At 31.9% G+C, this 20,966-nt stretch overlaps 1 protein-coding gene across 1 annotated transcript in view; it reads right to left on the bottom strand.

Moving 5' to 3' along the window:
- The window catches only part of LOC130892280 (uncharacterized), a 214,152-nt gene that overhangs the window by 119,311 nt on the left and 73,875 nt on the right, over positions 1 to 20,966 (bottom strand). The window lies entirely within an intron of this gene.

Here is a 20,966-nt window from a genome sequence, read left to right as displayed (position 1 = left end):
GTTTATCGATACAAACATTTCCTTTTCTTGCCTCCGTTCCGTAGGCTGTCTTTAGGGTCAGTTATATTGTCTATGACAAATTAATATTCGATCATTTAACTTGAGTAATTAACGTGGAAAAGCTTTGAATAACGATAATCAACGAAGGAAGTTCCTACAGCGTAATTTTTCAAAATAATCGACTGAATGTTACGAACCCATGGACGATATCGCTGTATATTCTGAGGAAAACTATTTCGTTTTTTTATCAATGTTTCCAATACACAGCATTCGCTAAATAAGTATTACTAACAATTAATCAACTGAAAAGCATAGATTTCATTTACTAGAGTAAAGGGAAGATGATAGGAAATTTTAGTTTTTATTAAATTAGATAATGTCTAATCGGGCACATGGAGTAAATCTAATTAGAAGACGCGAGTTCATTAAGGTAATGGAATTAGACGTTATTTAATGTAAAAGGAAAAGACAGCTTTCGTTAGAGTTTCGACATGTTAAAATATTTGTTGTCAGTGTCGGCGTTGAAACACTTAAGAAACGTAAGAATATTATATTCGTATTTACGCTTTTATTTTTTGGAGTGATCTACAAATGACAACATCAAAGAAAAGAAGATAATTGAATGCCTAATATTCATGGATACTCCACAGAATTTATGATCAACTGAATATCTTACTGAAATGTTATTTCAAAAATTTGCCTTATACCTAGTACGTTCAAGCTCTTAGTCTAACATAAGGTCATAAATAGAGAAAACTGTGATTATTTCATAATATATTCTCTCTTTATTTCCACACACTTTTCAGTACGTTTGATACTATAAAAATATGATACACCTTTAGAGTCAAAATCGCTCGCCGCCTATTTATTAATTTCATCATAGCTGTTGAATATTTTACCCTTCGACTTGGTGCTCAGCTTTGCGAACGAAAAATAGTCAGACGGTGCCAAATCAGGGCTATATGGGGAGTGTTCAATCCCTGTGAGGCTACATTTGTATACACTAGCCTTGGAGAACGAAGCGAAGTGGACTGGAGTATTGTAATGAAGCAAGGGCACACCTCGGCTAATTTTGCGACGTCTTTTTTCGATAAGTTGTCGACGCAACTGCCTTAGTATTTTCTTTGTCCTCACGGTAAAGCACTAAAAATCGTTCACAATAATCTAATTTACGCTTTTACATTGCACTGAGAATTTGAGACACTCACCTAACATAAATTTTTGCTAAATTTAAATGCTTAGGCAGTATTATTAGAGCACTTGTTTTGAAAATACCGTCCTGGACTGAATTTTCTTTTGTTTAAAAGCTTCCACAAATCCACAACGTAGACCAATTTCCAATTCTAAAAAACGATGTACATGAGTTAGCAGCCTCCATTCTGTTTTTGATTTGTGTTGTCAGTCAAAAATTTTATAACAGCGCGAATCTCAATTTCATCAAATGGATCTAAGCAGCAAGATGGAACTTTGTGTAAAGCTTGTTGAAACTTGTTACTGACGAGTTTATAAAGATTTTTGCGAACGCACCACGTATGCTGGAGTTCCAATAAGAGGAGTTCAATGACAGCGGTAACAGCACTGCGAAATCGAAAATTGCACCACAAGTTTATATTTTTGATAAAACGTTAAAGCGGATTTTTATTGTTATCAAAAAAGTAGAGGCTTGTGATGAAACATTGTTACTTTTTTCCTTAGAAGGTGATTTGACGTAGTAAAGAAGATCCAATATGCTTAAAAATTGTTCCCTAAATGAAAAGAAACTCCGATTATACATGGAAACTTACCAACGAGTATAAAGAATCATATCACCACAAATTTTACTAAATTTACTTTGATTGAAACACTTTTAAATTGTAGATAGATAGAGGACGATTAAGCAACGAAACTGGAGTTTTATTAGATTCTTCGAATAGAGTGGGTGGTCGACAATAAATAAATGGTTCAACAACTTGAAGGTGAAGAAAAACGTAATACGATGAATGGCTCGTTACAAAGGCGATAAGTTCAAAATTTGGAGTGATCATATCATCGATATTATTTCTCTATAAAGGGTTATAATAAAGTAATGTACAAAATTCAAAATCAAAATTATAATATTTGTACTTTACATTGTAACTAATAATCTCTTTATAAATCACATCAGTAGCAGTGAACAATCTAATTTGAATTCATTCCTATCAGATAATGTACTCCATAGAAGTTTTTCGAATACGATGTTTGAAGGCTACGGGCAACACTAAATTCCTGTAATATATGACGCGGCGCTATTAGCAAATTTTAATATAATCATGCTTCTAATCATCCTCGGTGGAGCATTGAAACCACATTCCGCAGGTAGTTATTGCTGGCTGCAGCAACAATTCTTTTTTCAGGCTTTGGTGAATTTTTATTTGGAGCCGCCCTTACTGTTTAATCCACAATGAACGGAATTTCTAGAATAATTCCACAGAAATATGGATAATCTACAACTTAATCCTTTTCTCGTGAAAAGCTGCAATATTACCTTTTTCTAAATCATAAATATAATTTCTACGAGGCATTTTCAATGTATCATATTATCAGTGTTTTTTTTTCAAAATAAAATATTAAAATCGCTTCTAACTATAATCGATGTATTTCTTTTCTTAGTGAAAGTAATACAACATTATCTATCTAATATATTCTTGGAAATCTTCATACGATTAATTTTTATAATTTTAAATATTAGTTAGACTTAGTTTATGTATGTCAAATGTAAGGTTGTAAGCGAAATCATTTTGTGAAAAATAAGATTATTGAGGAAAATAGAATTACCTCTGTCAAGAAAGTTTTATCTCAAATCAAACAAATTTTCAAGTAATTCATACCAGCATCGTGATTTGTTCTGAAATTTTTGTTTGTTTGAAGACGAAATCAATTTTTCAGCCTCTAATAAGCTCGGCTACCCCAAAGATAGAAACCCCAATATCAGAAGCGACGAGTTCCTCAATTATGTGTATCAAACTTATTTGAACGACACAAAATTGGATGGTAAATAGTAGAGGTACGCCTTCACTCTGAAAATCTTTTTATGGGTGAGGAAAATCGCGAGGTAAATCGCCCCAAGCGTGAACAATTTTCCAAGAAAACTTTTCCAAACAGCCCGCATTGCATTACAATAAATTGTTGACGAACCGCCACTATATTAGAACGAAAATAGATTTTATAATGTGGAAAGCAAAAAAATGCGATGAAAAAATAAAATTGAGAGAAACAAGTTTTGAGTTGAACAGCAGTGAAGTACGGTTACTTCAATAAAAAAATAAGAATTCTGTTCTATGATGTGCATATAATAATGATAAAACTTAATTACAAGACTTAGATTGTGAATATTTTTCGTATGACCCCTTTAAAGTTTTTCCATGTCATATAAACCATCTAACGTTCGTTTGGTTCACCTCAATGTCATTTTATGCATGGATAAAATTTAGGCAAATCTAAAGTCACTTGAATTGAGACTAATATACAAATATACTACCCAGTCATTTCGTTTCTATATCTTTTTCTTTATTTCAACTTTTTTCTATTAGTTGAGTCGAACGCTTATCAGAAATCTACAAACAACAGTATTGATCTAGTGTGCTTTTTCCACTATCAGTTTATTTGTATATATTGCATCTATGGTAGATTCACGTTACGTAGTATCCCACGATATGTTTTGCTTTACTTGCCAGGTGTCTCTGTATTATTGAAAGCTACTTTTAGAAGCAAAACGCTATAGCAGTTTTAATACTTTGTTTATTTGTCCCATTCTTGTGGCACCTGTTCGATAATATGAAGCATAAACTTATTTTCCACAACCCAGAAAGTGGTGTTATTTGTACTGCGACATGTACACAGCCGCACGTTGGCGTCGGTCATAATTCGCCACGACGACCAACAGTATTAGTTACTAAAGTGTAGTAGTAGTGTTGTTTTGTAATTATTATAATAATTGTGGTATGATAAAGTTTTAAGTAGGAAAATAGCTTAAACTATTTTATCCACGAACTTTACACGAGAAACGTTACAGTACAAACAATTCTAAATCCAATTTTCCATTTATTGATTGAAATCAATTATTATTCAATTGCAATTCCAAAGTATTACGTAAATTGGAGACGATGATAGCATTCAGAATGAAATTTAGTGATAATTAACATCAGAGTAATGAAAATGATTTTCACCAGAAGTCTTGCCTCCCGAGCAGTTGTACAATATCAAACAAACCCTTGATTATTACTACCAACCCTTTTATCTACTCTGCTCATGTAACCATGTTGATTTTCTGTAAGACAATTTCCGGACTTTGAAGATAAATAAAACTTGTTTAACCGTGAACGGGGCCCGATATATATTCTAAAATGAATAAATGAATTGTAAAATCTGTAATATTACGAATTATTTACTTTTGTATAGCTTGAATGTAGAAATGAACAATGGAAGAGCACCGAAAACAATACAAAATCATTTTCTCGTGATTTAATTAAACGAATTCTGTTTTTATTGAAAGGAAAAACAAATTTATGTTTCAATGTAAAAAAGATTTTGATTTGACTTTGTTCAGAACCAGAACTAGAAATTTTGAGGATATGATGATAAAAGTTCATTACTGCAGAAAAAGAAGACGCAGTTATAAGGTAATAACTTTCAAATTTAGAACGAACTTCCATCAATATTATTTCTCTATATAGGGTTATGATAAAGTTATATGCAAAATTCATAAGACCTACAGTTTAATTTATTATTATTATTATTGTTATAAATAAGCTGTTTTTCTGCATTATAAAAGAATAAATAGTTGAACTATGGATCCCATGAGTTGTTCAAACGACGTCTCATTTAATATCTGACATAAGCCAAGACAATGATCGAACTGACTTTCAGAGTTTTCGACCATCTATGTAGTTACAGAAATTATTTCTAGTCTTATCCTTCCTATTGAGTCATATATATTGTCTAGTCGGTTAACGTATACCCGACGTTTTAAATATCACCACATAAAAAAATCAAGGAGATAAATTAGTTAGCCACTCAATCGTAGTGTACCATCTTGCTCGAACCAAAGAAGCACAGTCATACAAAGATGATCTTGGTCAAATGTTGAATTTTCTGAAAAGAAATATAAATGAGAAATAAATCTACCTCTGATGATTTCCACGCAAACATTTTTTAGGAGCGCTGAATGTGTGAATACATTGGAGAAATTAGCGTATAACAATTCCTCATGAAGATTATACAAAGTCCCAATCATTGAACTTTGAATGGGTGGAGCTTATCCCAATTTAGAAACTTTAATACAAACAACTAACATTTTGAAAATTCTGTTGCAGTTACATGAAAGTAAAATATCTAGATTTGTATCGTCGCTTATTCCTGATCTTCCAGATTATAGAACATCCCTATCATTTCTATTTCATTGAATTTTAGAACAATTCTGGATTTTGGACTCCTAGTAAGTGGAGGTCTCTAATTATAATTTTAATTCTTTCCCTTTGGATTGAAGGAGTTATAAGAATAGAATTGGTATGACGCTAATTATAAGATTGATTAACGAACAGTTGTTTCAATAAAAAAAATTCAAAATATTGATTTCAAAATTTACTTACTAAGTAACTGGGGATCCTAGTATCGTAGCTGACATATAAATCCCATCCAGACGACATCAAAATTTTATGAAAATGCTCAATAACATTCACAACGATAATGCCAAATTTATAAAGTTAACATTTCGCCATGGAAAATGTTTACGGTGTATTTGGCTTAACATTTTTGAAACGTATGGCTTACAACTAATATTACCAGTATATAGAGTTTTTTTTCGAAGCAATTACACGTCAATAGCACTACTTTGAAATGTATAGCATAACATTTTGATATATTTTTTGTTGCAAACTTTAACTGAATTTCGATTGCTTGCATTCAACCGAATAAACTTTTGCGCAAACAGCCTTTTATGCAATTCTGTTATTTGTACAAGCATACAAAAACAAATAAGCGATTTTATTTATGATTTTCAACGTTGAATGTGTTACTGAATTGATTATTACAGAAATTGTTTCCATGGCCTTGCAGAAATAGATCGCATAGAAGTTTAGTCCGATATGCGAAATTGAATGAATTCAATGTGGTATAACCTGTGTATATTTTCAGTGACAAGTGGTGATAAAATGCTGATGTTCAGTCAGATTAGATCCTTATATATTATAACGTATTCTTATACCTTGTATACTATATATATTTATGCGAGAAGGACTCATTTCCACGACAAAATTAGAGAATATTCTTGGTAAGTAGCCCCGGTAATAAATTTTAATCGCTAAAGGATTTGTGCGTATTTTGTTATTGTTATTAACTATTTATATCCATCGAGGGATTTTTGATGACCATTTGAGGTAGACCATACACTGTCGATTTATGGAGTATTGAAACATACTGAGACTCAAGCCGGAGTTAGACGAAACTTTATGTGTCAAATAATCGTTGCTCTTGATGAAAACGAGTAATTATTATTTATTACTCTTAATGGCGTAGGAGGATTTTATGCCCACTTATATTTGTTTCGTACGTAGTAATAATTTGTACAAGCCTCTTCATCTAAATAAATGTCAAATTCGTCTCCCGATACTCAATCTTCGACACTAAGATCAATTTCAACATTAAAACAATCTCAGCAGCATCTTTTCCGAATATAAAACAAACGACATCATACAAAAAGTGACAAGATCAAAGAAGAGCTTTGGAAAAATTAGTACAGAAAAACTCACATCGACATTACATAGTACTAAGCTGGTAATAGTTTGCGCTATTTTACTTTTCGTGTGAAAAATGTGTACTACAGCAGCTGTATCCAATCCTATTATTAGTTTCCTCTACAATAAATATGAATTGGATTCAAAGAAAAGAAAATATGACAATAAAGAATAACGAAATATAAAATTGATTGAAAATTTCTTGAAAAGTTTTGTGAAATTACTTAATTATCGCAATCGCCCGTGTTCTGATTAACTTTGCTTCAAAAGCCATTTGGCGTTCAATATTTTTTGAAACTGATCGAAGTTGGAATGAAATATGACATTAATTCCGATGAAACAGAGAGATAAGAAACCCAAACGAGATAATTTATCATTAAAATTAGCGATAAGCAAAGTTATTTTGAATAGAACATAACGAGGGACCCAAGGAATGTGAAAAGTTATATCGAATGGGAAAGGAGTAAAAAAGTTTTCAGTAGTCACAATGGTATGAGAACAAACATATATGTTCTAAAATTAGACAGGAACGTACTGGAGAAAGTAATTTACCCTATTGCCTCAACTTTACAGATATTTTCACATGAGAAAACATTATTTTCTTATCTATTCCATTTTTTCATGATGGTCAAATGTTTTTATACTCAAATACCATCAGAACATCAGACCGTAGTCCCTTCCGATATGAGAAATTATCGGTCGTTTTCCTTTGGCAGCAAATAACTGACATTTTTTAATAAAATCTATTTTATTTTTCTCAATTTGAATGTATACTTCACAAAAATAAAAAAAAAGTAAAGTACATATTTAGTATGAATTGAATTATGTTATGATATAAGAAGTTCATTCCAAATCAATAAAGTTGTACCTCCACTGACATTCGATGTAGTATTATATTTATGTTCCACTGTCGTATTAACTTTACCGAGAAGGATATGATCAATTTTCCGGGTGCCGTGACCGTAATGAAGTGTCAAATTCAGGAAGCACAATAATTTGAATACGTTTGACGGATCTGAATTCAAGTGATATACATCTAATAAAACGAAAATTTTCATAATACAACAGAAATTTGAATAGATCGTGACCTAAATTTGGATACGATTAACAAAATTTTATGAAATATAACAATTGAGTTGAACAATATTATTTGTACACTTTTACTGACTACAAGGGTTGCCACTTAAGTTATGAGACAAATAAAAACAAATATTTATAAATGGACTTGGCTTTTTTGGCCTTAAACATATTTTCCATTATGATCCATACACTTTTGTATACGTTTTAACGAATTGTCGAAACAATTTTTCCATTCAGATTGAGGTACTTACCTTCAAAACATGAAATTTGAACGCCGACTTTGGACGACCTTCGCGAAATTCCTCCTGTAGCGATGAGTGACCACGATTGAATTCCAAACCAGCGAAACACGGTAATTGGAGATAGTACTTTATTACCAAAAGTCGAAGCGCGTTGATCGGCACACTACTGTTGGTTCAATCCACGTCAAAAACACTCCTAACACAACACGTTCTGAATACGTTCACCATTAAAAATGTCATAACTTTATTATGACAATGTCCGATTTTACAAATGTTTTTCTAATTTCCATCACTTCCATGCCAAAGTTATCATAATAAATGATCAGATTAGATATTCAATTCGGTTTGAAATACGAAATAATCACTTGTGGTTCAATCTGGAGAATAAGGTGGACGAAGGAGCAATCAGCAGCCTTATTTATCACGCGTAGCTTAGTTAATACAAAGTGCATCCAAAAAAACGATCTTAATAATTTTATTGCCTATTGTACTATTTTGACTGGTATCGTTTCGTCCAAACACTACCGAACAGTTATCTGATGATTGCTATTGTGGTAAACTATAAACTAATTGCAGCTTTGTCCTGAAAAGTTTTTTTATATAATTTTTAGCTCAAATAACAAGTAAGACTGCTATCAATTAGTATCAAACACTAACTGAATGACGCAGTTGGTTCAAAGTTGGTTCACAAGTTTTCAATCCCAAAGTCGAATTGGTACCAGGTTTCTAAGGATGGTTTCTGAAAATCTGTCTAGTGGCTAAATATAATCATAAGGGAATCACACTTAAACTTAAATTAAACTTATCAAGAATAAATCCAGATGAGATACAAACTAGCTTGCAAGAAGTGAGGATATATCCCAAGTAATGTAATAGATGTAAAGTCCATCAATAATCTATGAAAAAATCGTTTAGAATCAAATCGTTAAAAATCAGGATAACCAGATAGGGATTGGGTAGAGTTCAAATTTCCAGCTCAGTAGAAGTTCTAGTAGATGATTTACCGGAAACAGACGAGTGAATAAAAATAGTAGTACGACAGAAAATATACCATGTGATGTTTTACTGATGCTTCACATCTACAAAACGAAAGTAGGAGTATATAGACCAAGAACTAAATACTCCAAATCGATAGGCACCGCATTAGTTCCTTCCAAAGCGAAGTTATAACTATTGAACTTAATAATAATCATCCAGGAAAGTATTATTAAACAGTCAAGCTGTCATGAGACCAGCCAACTCACAATTGATCAAGGCGAAATGAACCTAGAAAAGAAAATAAAGATTCCTTTAGCTGGATACCAGTACACAAGAGGATAACATGGAAAGAGGAAGCTAATAGATCGTCTTGGAACGCAGGTAATACCCTTTCCAACATACCTGTTCTGTTTCTCAGAGGTCATCACCTAAAGAAGCAACTATTTCTAGTCTCGAGGTTTTTCTTTGGAAACTATGAGTGTAATTTTGATAAATTAATCTATATAATTAAAAATAGGCATTTCTGGATGTTTCTATACAAGGTACTACAACTTTGTCTGGATATTGGGGTTAATCGAACTTTAAAACGTAGAGCTAACCTCATGCTTATGTCCTGGAAAGTGTTCTCTCTATGACGTAGTGTATGATTGTTTCTACAGAAAAAATTTTTTGCACTTACACTAATCCCTGTGATATCCCAAATTCCCTAAATAAGAAGTAGTTCAATCAAATAGATACAAAGCTCATTACTCACAGAATAATGCCTAACAAGCTTTTTCAGTCCAAGTTGATATTATCTACTCCTTGTATTCCAACCAATTTATACAGATGAATGAAATTTGACTACATTAGGATCGTTGCAAAAAACTCGCTTTACTAATAAAATTACTGGCCGAAAATTTGATCCCCAACAAACAAAATTATGGCGTAGACACAGTTAATGGCGTTAAATGCTGAGTTGAATCAATTTAAAAACGCAAGTGAATTAATCTAATTTCAAGTTTCCAGTTACAAAATTGTGTGAGTAGGCCCACTGTAACGAAAATTAATGATCGTGTCGATAAACAAGCTGAACGTGTTCGAAATATTTAAAATAGCTCTTAAATCGATATTTATTTGGAGATAAATGTTAAAATTAAAAGTGTAAATTTTCCTTAAAAGATCTTCTACATGATTGGTCTAAGGTAATTTTCTTGTAAAATGTTTAAAAAAAAAGTAGTTATAGAGCAAAAAAGAAAATTTTCTCTTTTTGTCTTAAAACTACTTTAATTTTAAATTTTTTCAAAAGCTTATATAAACATATTTGTAGACAAAATAATTTGCAAAAAATTTTGTTTCGAGGAATTTTTTGTAAGACGCATGGTTCCGAGAAATCGTGAAAAAAGTAGTTACACCCTTTTTTGGCAACCTTCTATTGAGCACACATGTCCCAAAAATAAAATTGCGTCCTCTAAAAAATGCGATTTTCGGTCCTTAAATTGTAACATTTCAATGAACTATCTTTATTGTGACAGATATATCACACAAAATAGAAATAGAATAAACAAACCTTATCATAAAATAGTTCTACTGAACTCTAATGGCTTCAAAGTTAGTCGTCGAGATTTATGTACTTAAAAGCTATATTTCTCCAGTGGCACTACGCTTTTCTGAACTAAGTTATTTTAAATCGATATTTGTAGGAAATTAATTGAACAGAAGACATGATAATCATGAAATGAGGACATTATTCGATACAGAATGAGTATTTAAACAAGGTCGTTATTCTAAATTTCTATAATTTCCAATATCCGATCTGTGGAAATTTTATTATTTATTATTAATCAAAGCAAATGATGCTACAGCTAATGTATTATATTTTGTACTGACCTATAAACATAATTGCAAAGCAGGAAAGAATATTAGTTCTCGGAAGCCATGATAAACTCGACGGAATCGAGCAAAAAAAGTAATAAACCAGAGCTTTAAAGCGTCGACTATGTTATCCGGGTAAAACCAATTGGACGTCTCGATAATTGAATTTTTCACTTCAAAAAAGTAATTAAAATCAGTCAAAAACCACACAACACTTACCGTTTCCATTGTATTTTACTGGTTCAGTACATATGACAGCTTTTCATCTTTGATTCATCACTTGAAATAAATGATGAAATTCCGAAACATTTTCATCGACATTTATTTTAAATGCCAATTACTAGTTGAAAATCTGATCAACCAAAATAGTCACTATTACGTTAACTATTTAAATTTCATGTTATCAATGATTTAGATCATACGAAAAATATATTGGAGAGATACTTTTTATCGCCGGGATGTACCCACATATGGAGAAGGTAACGCTGATAGAAAAATAAATGTAAAAACTGAAAAAAGAACAAAATGTAGTATAGAACATTCAGCAAATGAGAGGAATACATGGAACAAATAGAACGAAGAGAAAAATGTGGAAGAAAAATGGGCAAATATCTACTGTAAGTACTAGTATAACACATAGGGAAAGAAACTAAGAAAAGAGCGGTACAATGAGGAATTTCAACAGAATTCTAAAATAAAAGAAATTAAAAAATTGAAATGGCTGCAATAAAACAACTAGAATAATAGAAAAAGATTGAATTGATGACAAATTGAGGTATTTTGAGACTTAAAAAATACATTATAGCATTATGTAGCAAAACAGGGCAGTTTAAAGAGATTTAGAAGAGCCATTTTCAATAATTTTTAGTAGAAATCGGAGAGTAAAAATTGGACGACACCTGAAAAGGATGGAATATATATATGAAACTGGTGAAATATTGAAGGAATGAGCTCCAATATTATAAGAACAGAGGAAACAATAACAGAAGAATAGAATTTTTACAATACACAAGAGATCAACAGTGTCAAAAATACTAACAAATCACTCCTCCAAATGTAGCTTATAAAATAATGTCAACTATAATACACCCCAAAATCTTTTGTGAAGGAATATTAGGATGGCTTCACAGGACGCAAATCTATAATTGATGCATTATTCATAATTGAATAGAGTTTGTTTCAATCAATAAGAAACAAATGAAGAAGACTCTAAGTCATCGAAAGATGAGAACTATAATGAGAATATTAATTACACTGGATATGAATGAACCAAAATCAATTGCATTGACCTGAATCACAAGCAAAAATGCACCCAGCTTCTTCAAAACTCTTAGCAACAACGATCTTCGTGGACTAAGCTGCAACGTTGTCATTTCATTGCTGGGATTCATGCAATAGATTATTCGTATTACTATACTTTCAAAAACTATATGGTATAGAAAATTCTCTTTCTTCTATAATACACGGATAAGTATTGAAACTTTCCAAACAGTTCAGGTCGATTGAATTGGCAAGTCCGACACCTGATGGTGATGTTCATTTTGAAGAAGCTAGAGTAGAAACATAGAAAATCAAAAAAAATATAATGACAAGAAGAGATCCACCAAGTGCGTCAAGGAGAGAAATCAAAACAATACGTATTAGAAAAACTAATATATGTCCTTGTACAAGTAGCCTCTATACAATATGTTAAAAATACAAAATTTTATGGAATGTGTCAAGTAAGTTCGCTATAGTGGCCTTTGATTAATATACAACATTCAGAGTTGACCTTGGACTTGGACAGCTTAGAACGGAGAGAAAGGTCGCCGAACTGGTTCTGTTTTACCAATACTATCACGGCAAGTGCTCTTACGAATTGTTAATTATAATCCCACCCATAGCAATATTTGCACAACCTACTCGACAGGTAGACTTAGGTTAAGAACACCGAATCAGCTACCAAGACACGTCTTTTCCAACACTACAGCCTACAGAAGTTTAAGATCAATGTCCACTATTACTTCTGTACCTACTTACTTTTCACATAAAAAAAATACATTAAATCCTTATAGAATTATTTGTACTCTTTCAGGTATATCTGATTTTTCGTATTTTCTGTTTAAACTAAAAAATATCAAGAGTACTTTACTTTCAAGAGCGAATTCGAAATTATGAATCGGTATAATGTTTATTATAACATATCATAGAAATATGAAAAAGTAATGATCCCTTAAGAATGAAGATTGAAGAAGACAGTTTTATCTGAACGATCAATATTATTTTTATTCCTGGTTCATACCAATTTGATCCATTACTTTTGTAGCACTTTCTATATAATGGTATAATTTATTAGTTATGTAATAAAAAATGCAGAATCCATCTTCATCAAATGGATCCGTACGCCAATGTGATCATGTATCATGTTTCCACCTCTGGGACTAACAAAAGAGTATCGAGATCGATATCCCTTCATGTTTTTAAACATGTACTACATTAGTGAAGATGGATGAGAGCTCTTTTTGTTTCAGACGTGCGATTTCCAATTGCAATTTTTTTCTAACTCCAGGGTTTCTAGTAAAAAAGAAGATGTAACGCATTCCACTAATTGCAGCATAAAATTCTAACGACTGAATTAATTGTTCTAATTGTTGTTTGTCTTTATACATAGTATGTCGAGGAAAAGCATACAACCTCGAATTATTGTAGTATTCATTAGATTTTGAGAAAATTCTTAAACAAGATTTATGTTCTACACGATACAAAAATGTCATTTTTTAAACATCTTCCCACCAAATCAAATAGGGAAAATATAAGAATGGCAATTCATTTGAACATTCGATCATAGTAATTGTCGACGACTTTTTTCGATACCAACAACTTTTTTGACATCGTCTTTTCAATAACTAAACTTGTTTGGATCAAACTAGAATACCCGACATCAATTTGTTGTAATCTGGACATTCGACGAATGTTTTGCTTCCAAAGTTGGTATTGGAATGTTGGCCCTAAAAACAAAATTGAAAGCAACACTTGTGATACAACTACACACACTTCTTGCTTGTACTCTTGCGCGAGAAAGGTACATGTTTTGTATGAAAAACCATAGTTGCCAATTTATTATTTTTTTATTTATATCTGTTGTATGCTATTCATTAATTTTCTACATCATTTCTATTTCTTTAGATAAGTTTAGGTAAAGTTCCAGCTATCATGGAAATAATTTATGAAACTAGTGAAAAACTTTTTCAATCAAAACTTTGTTGTTGTTAATCGCCATCTACCATGACGTTTCAATTGCATTTATATTCCCTTCATCGTCTACTGTTGAAGATGTCAAAGAGTAGGAGAAAGAATACCCTGTGTGTTACCACAGTCTCATACATTCAAAAATTTAACAGTGTATTTCCCCATTACTACAAAAATAACATCATTTGCAAAATTTCAACTATATTATATTTCCCAACTACCGTGAAAAAATTTTTCTCGCTAAAAAAATAGATCCATGGTCTTCTAAATCTTTGCAGGACAATACTGCTGAAATGCAAGCACCCATAATACCATCATAAGAGGTACTTATGTAATTATCTGGATTGAATTAGTGTGAGATTTTTGCCAGATATTTTTCTGCGGAAGCTTAGGTCATAAAATACTCGATGAAAAATTTCTTGTATCGACTTTATTATTTATGTTGAGTGTATTTTTAGCATGGACTAAAAAATCCATTGAAACAATGCTACACAATTAGTGCTAAGCTCGCCAATAATATGCCAAACACCAAAAACTTATGGAAGAACTTCAAGACAATTAAATATGTCACAGTTTATACCAAAATATTCCTATAAATTATTTATTGATCTTGGTGAGGTAAAATAAGAAATAAATACATGACACAGAAATGAATTTTTCATTTATTAATAATTCAAACAAACTATAACTTCATTCATGGAATACAACACAGAAATATTTACAATAAGCTTTGAAAATATTGTGTTATAAAATATTGTCTAACTATTAAATCGAGGTATATCTGGTACTACTAAATCAATACTCGTATGGATGTTAACTTCAATAATTGCTGCTATATTTTCGTCTATGGGGATTCCAGGCTCATGTTCATCTCATATCAAGAATTTCCTCTAGGAGACAATATTTTTTCATAAGTTTATCTATTGCACCTATACACAAATTTCATTTTGAATATTTTGCAGCTGCTGTTTTGTCTCGGAGATTTTAATCATTTCAAGACGAAGTTTTCTTATACAAGTTCTCGATTACTCGAGTTCTAGTGGACTTATCAATACCTATAACAACAAAAGTATGTAATACACGCCTCTTAAGATTTTTCCTGTACTATTGATCTTGTAGTGTTGATACTGAAAGTTATTTATACTTTTTCCTTATTAGTAATTACATGAATCCTGCAAAGATAAAGAATGAAATTATATTGAAAGGTAAAATGTTTTTTTACACTTATTCATCTCTCAAATTCTTTATACTATAATAATAAATTGGCCTGCTACTTCAGTTAATCAGAAAAATCGAGCTATGATTTTTTCCTCATTCCATATAAGAAAATGATTTTCACTGATTCTGGAATTCCGTGGAGCTTTGTAAACACTTTTATCAGCTCTATAAAATATTTTTTTTATGTTATATAAACAAAGTTTTACAAGAAAAAGAAATTTGAATAAGCTGGGTGTGTCTATATATGTTTAACTGATATAAGAACTGTCCAACAAAGAACGGAATTGAGCCTTATCTCAAGAAGTTTTGAAGACTTGGGATGAAAAAATGTTCTCAGTCCGCAATTATGAATTGGTCTATTCCTCAAGCTCTTCATCGATAAATTCCAGCTTTTATTATTGGTTCTTATTAGTAACATACCCAACAACATACAAATACAAAACGCTGGAGCAAAAATTTAAACATATATGTTATACTTCCATAAGAAACTACTTTTGTATAATTACTTTATATATTAACTTCTTTTATTTAAACATTTCGTTACTTATAGAAATAATAGAAATTATTATTATTAGGTTAATACAATTTGTTACTATCTCGCGAATTCATCGCCGATCTGGCGGCCACAGAGTGAGATAATTTAGAGCCCACCTCGCTACCCTCGTTTCCAGATCTATTTGTAAGACTGTGATTGCAATTTATGTTAGTTCATAGATAATATCAATTACTAAAAATCAGTTGAATAATTAATATATTAATCAATAGGAGAATATAGAAGCTCAATTACATAACATCGATTTAAACAAAAATATTAGTTTTTTCTTATAAGTATGATATAAAAGGATGGTCGAAACGTAATATAATTATGGAAATTATTGTTTGAATATGATATCTCCACAGTTAATTGAAAATGACCCCATTCATGCCACAACACAATATACGTAACGTAGCTTCAAAAGGCTCTTGGTATAAGTGAAAATAAAACAACAAAAGTGCTTTAATTCCTTCGTGTATTGAATATTTATACCGCAGGGATAAAAGATCCCTACGTACTGTGAACATCCCTCATAATTTCCCCGTCGTTAGAGGAAACGGAGTTTCATGAATTTCTGTTGCAAACCTAATCAACGACACGAAAAGTTTTTTCGTTTATTCAATTAACGAGGCTGAAAATATTTTATTTTTCCAGAAGAAATGTAACAAGTAAACATCAACGTGGTGTGTTAATTATAGAATTTCACAATTAACACATTGAAACTGAACAATTCAATACGTTGAAATCTATGTGAATGTCACATTGATAAAAAGAAAACGTTGATTCAATACACACATGCACAAATTTCTGCAACTAATTTCTATATTTTTTCATTGTCTGTTAAAATTTCCGGGACAGAGTATTCCCAAGATTTCTCTAGCTTACCAAATCCCTTGCCTGTCTATTGTTGTCCATCTCACAAAACTTGTTTTTCCATTGTTTTCATCACAGGTTCTTTATTGAAATCGTTTGCTACTGTTTCCTTTCTTATTCCTTTGACTCTGTATTTGCTTTTAATGAATTTGTAAGTACCCATCTTTCACTAACATGTAAATGATCAAAACGTTTATACATATTCATTTTGGTGTCTTTTCGTATTCCATTTCTATTTGATATATACTTTATGTAGAATACAGTGCTTTCTATCTTTGACTATTTCTTTCGCGTAATTTTTGTCGATTCATACGGTCCCAAAAGTACCTGGCATCATCTAGAGATAGCGGTAGCTGCTTGAAAAATACCACAGTACTAGAAAATACACATTCTATACAGCATATGTTCCAAGTTTGAAACCTCCACGTTGAACTAGTTATGTGAAACTTTGATTTGAAAGGTATTAACCCAACCAATATAAAAGCTGAACCAGATTCTACTCTGTGTGAGACGGCTCCTCAGTTATCAACAGTAAAACATTAGGTAGCAGCGAGGTCGCACGACCTGCGAAGACCAGCATCGCAGTTTTCGACTAAACGACTAACGACTCCAGAAATGTTGAAGAAAATCTGGATGATCATCAAATGAAACGGTGCGAGTTATAAAACGTAGTAGGCATGTCAAAAAATGCAGTACATCGCATATTGTCTGGAAATTTGGACATGAGAAAGCTGTGCGAAAGATGGGTGCCGCGTTTCCTCACAATGGAATAAAATAAATGGAATGGAAATAAAGCTGAATGTTTGCGCCATTTCATAACCATGGATGAAGCGTAGGTCGATCATTTCATACCCGGAATAAAAAATCAATCGAACCAATGGACTGAAAAGGGAGAACCGGCTCCTAAAAAGGCAAAGACCCTTCCATCTGCAGACAAGGTCGTGGCGTCGGTTTTTTGGGATGCGCGTTGAATATTTTTCATTGACTATCCTGAAAGAAAAACTATGAATGGCGAGTATTATGTGAACTTATTGCAACTTATTGGGTAAGAAGAAAGTGTTGTTTCATTAATACAATGCTCCAGCTCACATATCCGTTATTGCAATGGTCAAAATCAATGGATTAAAGTTTGAATAGCTACCTCATGCACGCTATTCGCCAGATGTAGTCCTTTCAGATTATTTTCTGTTCCCAGAATTGAAAAAATGGCTCGTTGGTCAGAGATTTTTGAGGAGATTGACGATTCTCATCATAAAAAAGAAATGGAAAATCATCGATGTTCATTTCTCTATCATTTCGTGGTGTTGTCCTCTCTTGTATTCTTTCAATAATAGGATTTTCTTGTTATTTCTCACTCTAGAAATGCAATTTTCATGTCTTACATTTCTACTTTTTGTTTAAGCTCTGCATTTTCTTGTTTTATTTCTTAAAATCATCAATCACTTGTGCCAGTCTCATCCTAATCATTTCTATATTCACTAGCGTAAAAAGCGTATGCCACCTCAACGGTTCAGAGAATTCGCTTTTATCCAATTTTTCACACAATCGGACAACGCCGCAAACATTGAATCAAAGTTAATCCGGTTATTACTGTTAGTTTTATTTATCCTATCCGCTAACCAGATTTTCTGACCTATGTTTACACACTCAAAATTATTATTTTGTGATAGAAAACTCTGGGTTCTTCATTATTGCGATAACTAAACAACATCTCTGTATATTCCACATAATTTATTTATTATTTCAAGAAATCAAAATACATATTCATCTTTTTATCACTTGGATACCACGTTTACACTCAATGGGAATCATCGTGTGCAGAAAAACCGCCAGTGTTGACTCACATCAGAAACTCCTTCGAATCTTTATAAATAGTCATCAGCGATTATTTCTTTTTCTGTTGTAATTAATATTATCTGAGCCTTAAAATTGAACGTTATTGATCTCCGATTTGCCAATATATTAAAATTCCTATCAATAAGAGTTATGCCGTGTTACCCGATAATCGTTAATGTTCCCTCTGGAGACTACAGAGAAAACTTTACAATTTGACGAGAATTACGTCACGTTCAACGATTGGTTTCGTAATGCGAATTAAATGATTTGGCAAGAAATCCACGTCTTCCAAAAGTAAAAGAAATCTACAAGTAATTTCCTAACGTGAAAATTGGAAAAATAGATGAGGAATCAAATGTTTCAGCGCAGTTAATATTACATAACCTAAAAATCGATACAGTTCTGAAGAATTTAAAATTGAAGTCATATTTCCTACCTTAATATCTAGTATAAAACGTGATGCAAAACAGAAAGAACCGTTTAAAACAGAACCCGAGGTGATATTGATTTTGTCAGATATGTTGAAATATATACCCGCATTTTTAAATTCATGAATACCAATAAACAGCAATTAAGATCAATAGCTTTTGTAGTATCGTGTAATATAAAACTTCATTTTCATTGTTCTTCTTCAATCAACATTAAGATTCGTCATATTTATCGGTATCCATCTTCTTATCCTGACGAAATACATCATACACGTAAAAGTAAGAAGTGATCGGTATCGGTAATAATTCTCAAAAATTGCCGGAGGTGCCGGGGCAATGTTTGTGAATAATAGTTGTGTTCCATCAGTATGTTCTGATCGTATACAAAATTTGTTGCTCTATACATAACTTGAGTATAATCTAACACGAACACGTACAAAACATTTGCTGCCTTTGATACAAGTAGGAAAAAGGGAAAAGCATCGTTTTCGTTTTTATGGGTTATATTGACATAAATTATAAATTCGGTTGAATTTGTGGGTGGTACATCTCATTTATCACTTGAAAATACGAATTAATGATACTATTTTCTCACACATTTGATTCAGTTCAATATCCTACCAACAGATAACTCATCTACAGTTCATCTCCGTTCATAAGGACATCGCAACCAAATACCAAAAGGACTTATACCGTTCGTCGATCATGTGGACTCAAGAATAACAAAACGTGTAGCAAAAAGATTCGCGATTTTCGAAGCCTCTTTGGTTTCAAAACATTTGGATTGAGTTTTTCCTTAATTAAGTTTTTAATTTCATTTGCGAGGGATAAGTTGGATTATCTGCATATCATTGCATCTTTCACTTGAATCGTAAATACTTTTCTACGAAGTTAACATCGTTAAAATCGATAAAGCCCGAACAACAAAGTCTCAAATGCGTATTTTGTTACAAAAGTTCTTCGCGAGCAGCTACGTCTAGGTGACATAGTGAATTTAATGAAAACCTTTATCTTCTGATGATGAGGTATGAGTTGCTAGATATTTTTTCAAAAGCATTATCAGAATCACTGATACTAATACTCAACGGTTTGGCAACGCTGCGTATCTCGAGACGTACCAACAAATATATGTAATAATTATGAAAAGCCCCTGATTGACTAACCAGAACTTAATTTCACTACACTACACTAACTATTAACCACAACTAAGTAATGAATAAATGGAAATATCTAATAGTGAACAAAATATTGATCGTTGGTCCGAAATCGTAATTATCTCAAATTTGAACAAGTATTTGAGGCAAATCTTTATGTGGAATCCGCAATAGTACTTTCAATTTCACATGATGACTTTGATATGAAAAAAATGGTTACTCCTTGGATGCCAAATGCACATGTTATTGTAGAATTCTAATGCTATTCCTACTGACTAGGAAAGTCGTATATGGATTTACGAAGATTCGTCAGCAATGTCGAAAAACTAAATTTGCGTCAAGTTATATGAGTAGTTTTCTGTTAATGTTCAAGATTTGTGGAAGCAATCGAGCCTGAAAATCAAATAAAGCAAATTGTTAAACCACATAATGGTCACCTGAAATTCTTGAGTCCGCGGGTTAACGTGTTAATGAAACAATCATTTAACGTCCACCATATTCACCTGATTTGGGTATATGTGAGCTCTGGCCGTTCTTTAAACTAAAGAAACATCTATAATATTACTTTTAACGACGGGGAATGAGAGAGATGAAAGAATTGATTAATTTTTTAAGAGCATTTAAGCTTTTAAGTTGTGTAAATTGCACAAAATTGCAATAATTTAGATGGTGATTACTTTGAGCACAGATAAAATATTCTTTCTCAAAAAAACTTTTGTTTTCATTGTATTCTAAAATATATAGTACCAAGTAGCTCAATACTATTTATAGATATACTGCCACTTTTTATA

Source organism: Diorhabda carinulata, chromosome 4 (genome assembly GCF_026250575.1).
Source record: "Diorhabda carinulata isolate Delta chromosome 4, icDioCari1.1, whole genome shotgun sequence".
In the NCBI taxonomy this organism is placed as follows: domain Eukaryota; kingdom Metazoa; phylum Arthropoda; class Insecta; order Coleoptera; family Chrysomelidae; genus Diorhabda; species Diorhabda carinulata.
This window is presented reverse-complemented; position numbering and strand designations above follow the sequence as displayed.